At 45.3% G+C, this 4721-nt stretch overlaps 1 long non-coding RNA gene across 1 annotated transcript; it reads right to left on the bottom strand.

The window, feature by feature from the left end:
- Positions 1–2213: 2213 nt before the first annotated feature.
- On the bottom strand, positions 2214–4225 carry LOC130190732 (uncharacterized). The gene is made up of 2 exons (XR_008831026.1): positions 4135–4225; positions 2214–3595 (listed from the first exon to the last, which is right to left on the bottom strand). It is a non-coding gene; the product is annotated as an uncharacterized LOC130190732 (long non-coding RNA).
- Between the last annotated feature and the right edge of the window lie 496 nt (positions 4226–4721).

Raw genomic sequence — 4721 nt, 5'->3', positions numbered from 1 at the left:
ACTTCTCCAGCTATGGATCCTGCCGAGCCCAGTGCTGGTGTGTGGCTGCGGCACGTCATCTCCTAAGGCAGACCATCTCCTGTCAGAATGGACCTCACCACAGGCAGACCACGGTTTGTCATGATGGGGAAACAGTGGTCTGGACGTCACTTCCTCTTCACTAGCCTCATTCCTGCCTCTCTGTCTCAGTCCCTCTCTACAGTCACACACCCTTCTTTCCCTCTAGTAATCGGATCTGCAAGAGGAGGTAGCAGTGGCAGTGGGAGGGAGGAGTACAGGAGTGTGGAGGAGATTTTGTAAAGTGGGTGAGTGGCACCCAAGAGTGAGAGATGAGTAATGGAGAAAGAAGAATGGTGAGACGTGGGCTGAGGAACAGGAGAGGAGTGTGAGTTCTTCGTGACCTGGCCGAGAAGGTGGGGGAGACTCCATGGAGGAGGAAAAGTACCTGGGGCCGCCATCAGAACTGACTACAACTGAAGGCCAACATCAACGCTGTGTACAAGAAGGGGATCCCTCAGAGGGATGATCAAAACTTTTTCCCAGATGCTGTGCAGCAAGATGCCAGTCGGTTGTCGCCAGGTGTTTGTGCTTTGCCATTGTGTGCTGGGGAGGCAGCTGCCCATTGCAGTGCCGAGAGCAGCATCGAGCCTGGTTGGTTGGCTTGGCAATCCACAGCTGAGGGCAGCTGAGCTGGTGTCAGAGAGGTGGAGAGGAGAGAGGAGGTGAGGAGAGGAGGTCGTGGACCAACCTGGACCCCCCTTACCCACACCACCACCTACAGGGACAGGAGCAGACTCTTCTCCGTCTCCTCTCACCTCTCCGCGGAGATGTAGGAGAACAGGAGAACGGCAGGCCGGCAGGGGCTAGGACGGCTATAACCAGTTACACCCCTTCCCCTTCCCTACCCCTCTTCTATTTTTATTTTTTTTTTTTATTCTTGTGTGTGTTGCTGCTACTGACTCGACAAATTTCCCCTTGGGGATTAATAAAGTATATATCTATCTATCTATCTATCTATCTATCTAACCAAACTGTACATGTTTAGTGTGAATACTTCTTGTGAACGATGCAGTCGCAGCCCAAATCCTCAAGCAGAACAAATCACAACAACTGAACATTGTCTGTACACAGACTGATACTAATAAAGGGAAGCAGAGCAGCAAAGTCGGAGAGGTTTTAGTATGGCGTGTGTGTGTGTGTATGTGTGTGTGTGTGTGTGTGTGTGTGTGTGTGTGTGGTTCACATAAAGTCTGATGATAGCTGTTGGATGCTGGAAGGAGGCAGAGTGTAAATGCTGAACTGGAGAGTATTTCATTGAAAGCAAAGAAAAGAACGACACTGAAGGACGTTTTCGCTCTTCTTCTGACTTCCTTCAGCAGTTTGATTGACAGATGGTTCATCCAATCCCCTGCCAAGTATTTTTGGAAAGTGCTTGTACTTTTCCATACAGTTTCCAACGACGGTTACTCAGACGTTTCCAAGTTAAACTCCTCCCTGCACTAAACACTGCCACTGAACTTGTAACGCCTTGTTCTGGTTCTCCTCTGTTTCTTCTGTGTCTCCTCTGTCTGCTTGATTGTTTAATTCACTGCACCTGCCCTCAGCCACCCTTGTCTCGTTAGTGTCTCATGCCGTACACCTGTGTTTCCCCCCCTATATATTGTGCCAGTCTTTCCCTTGTCTCTGTCTGGATTGTTTTCTGTAGTCCTGTCTTGCTTGTTATTAGTGTGTATTCCTGACCTGCCTGTTCTGACCCTGCCCTGACCTCTGATTCTCTGCCTGCCCCTTTTTGGACTTGTTTGCTTTTTTGAACCTTCTCCCTCAGTAGGCTAAAGAGAGTTTTTGTTGTTCACACTGAGTCCTGTCCTGTTGCTCTGCGCATGGTCTCTTGCCCCCCGGCCGGCCGTGACAGAACTACAGGGCAGCCCCTTCTTAGTTGTTAGTGCATTATGGGTCCGTTTTCATATTCAGGCCACATACGATTTCTTTAATCAATCATTCGTTCCTTAGGCCTTTTATTTATTTTTTCGTACGAAATTTCCGAACACGTCTCTGGTACAATTTACAGTGGATGCTTTTGTGTGATTCTTGGTGGAGAAACTCTGTCCGTTAAATAAACTAATTGATTAGTAGAGCAGGACACTGAACCATCTGGGAATGAAATGCCGACTTTTGGTGCAACCTTTTGGAACGTGGCAATAAAAACAGAATAGTGGCATTAATGGCTTTGTGTTTATTAAAAAGACATGTGGTAGCCACATCATCTTGTGAATGACATCATGTCTGTCCGTCAGGCTCCCTCGTGGATAGTTATTACATATATTTGTGATATTTACTTCCCAGATAAATGAAAAGTTCACACACAGCTGGAGAGGAGTTTGTGCCGACAGGCAGATTTGTCCTTGTATTTACTTGGCGCACAGGATGGTTAGATGGTGTTTCATAATGACTGTTATATAACGCGCCTGTGTTAATGACTTAATTAAGAAGCTAATTAATACAGTAGTTAGTACAGATTTGGATGTCAGTTTAATGACTAAACCTAACGTTATCAAAGAACATAAAGGAGATGCAGATCACCTGGACTGCAGGTAAAAACACTAGTGTCAAAGTTCTGTACTGTGTCATAATTACATGATGCCCAACACATTACATATAGAGGGCCATACAATTTATCAGCAAATGTATAATAACAAGCTCAAAGCATTACGTGCTAATGAAACTTTATTGATGACACTTTATTGTATTTATTTTGTTATTTTAACTCAACTTGCTTTTCCTTTTTGTAAAACAAAATACAAACGCATATACAGTAATAGTGATGAGACAAGAGATGCAGCACAGTTTAGAGATAAGTGAAGCAGCACTGACATTGATTGAGCTACTGGACAACACCCAGAGGAATCGCACAAAGAAAACATAATAGACCTTCTGAATGACTTAGTATTGACTGCACATGATGGGAGACAACAGGCAGCTCTTAGTTCAGTCCAATGTGCAAGAGCTGTAAGAAAGGTTGTTGCTGGAAAACAAGACCAGTTCAGGACAGAAGCGTTTCAGACGTCAGAGACGCTCTTACGCTGTGGGGTTGTCTCTTCTCGATGCTCCAGTCTCGCACATCCCTCCAGTGCTCTCGCAAACGTGCGTCTCCCCTCCCGGCCATGATGTCCTCTCCATGCAGTGTGGCAGCGACTCGAGCACCGGGTCACTGCTCTGACCACGTCCGCCCCCCCGAAGGGTGCTCCACAGCTTCCTATGATGTAACATGAGCCTAGAAACTGATACGCTTCGACACAGAGCGGGTAGTAACGGTGTGCCAGAGGGATCTATTCTGCTAGTGAGGTTTAGAGATTCAATGATGACGTAGTGGTCAGACTGGTCCCAGTATGAGGCCAAAAAAAGCTGTTAAAAGTAAACACATCTTTCAATGCTAGATTACCTTTCACTGCAGTGTTTCTGGTAAATGTTCCAACTGGCATTGTGTTGAAGACAATGGAGGACACCAGTGTGGAAGGTGCAGCTTTGGTTATATGTGTCAGTCAGAATAATGAACATGTAGCTATTGAGTTTGAGCTCCCTGCTGGAGGCTGAATATCTGTGGAGAGACAAAAACACATTCATGTTTCAGATGAGATAGATGTCATCAGTGTGCAGACTGGTGGTTTACCAAATATTTCAGATTTCAACATGACAGAGACACTTGGAATGTGGGTGGACAAAAAAACAGAAACACTTTTAGGAAGTAAATAGAAACTCAGTTGCTGTAGATTCGACAAAACTATACCTAATAAACGGGTAAGTCAGTGTAAAGACATTGTATCCACCAATTGGATGATATCACTGTCATCTGTATAGACTTAGAATGTTATTTTCACCCAGACTGTAATTAAGGTGAAATAAAAAGGGCAATAGGCCTACTAACTAATGTTCTGTCACTGTGAGGGAAGACTACTGTAATTAGCGTCATCAACAGCTTGACATATTTATCGTCTTGTACAAACTGCCCCCAGGAAGATTTATGAATCCCTTCGGCTTCTTGGAAAACAGGGCTGATCTAAATGGAGGGCGTTGACTACATAGTTTAATTCATGAGCAATAATTCAGAGCAGTGATTAAACTGTTGATCCTACTCACAAAGGTTGATGAAATCACCTGAGCTGTCCATGGAAGGGATTGGTGTCACAAGACGACGCTGTGTTTATTGTTTACCTGAGGTGGATGCCTGGGGACACACTGAGCCTCACTCCTCTCAGTCGTTGCCGCTCTGCGCAGTTGGCGCCGCATTGTCTTCCGAGTCTTTAGGAAAGCTGAGAGGAGGAGGAGACGGGGGAGGTCAGAGCGCTCATAACTGTGTGTTATCCATAGAGTAAGATTATAATTGACCTAGATGAAGCAAAGAATGATGAGAAACACTTGCGAAGGGGACAAGTGAGAGCATGGTGGCTTCCTTTTCAAGTCAGGGAGAGCAACCTGCTGCCAGATACAGAGAGTGGAGTTCTGCCTCACAGTCTCAGACAAACAGAGAAATGTTGGTCAGTGTGTCTTGTGTGTAAGTCTAATTTATTCATAGCGTCCCTTCAACAAAGCCTTTTCATGACTTGAATAGAAACACAGAATGAAAATGTTCCTGTTTTGAAGTGCTTCACTCTGCACTTCCATGTTATTCCTGCAGTTTGTGAAGTAGTGCAACTAGCTGGCACAATTGCTCAGTGAGCGCACAA

This window comes from Pseudoliparis swirei, chromosome 24 (genome assembly GCF_029220125.1).
Source record: "Pseudoliparis swirei isolate HS2019 ecotype Mariana Trench chromosome 24, NWPU_hadal_v1, whole genome shotgun sequence".
NCBI lineage: Eukaryota > Metazoa > Chordata > Actinopteri > Perciformes > Liparidae > Pseudoliparis > Pseudoliparis swirei.
Note: the sequence above shows the minus strand (reverse complement) of the source record. Positions and strands in the feature narration are given on the sequence as shown.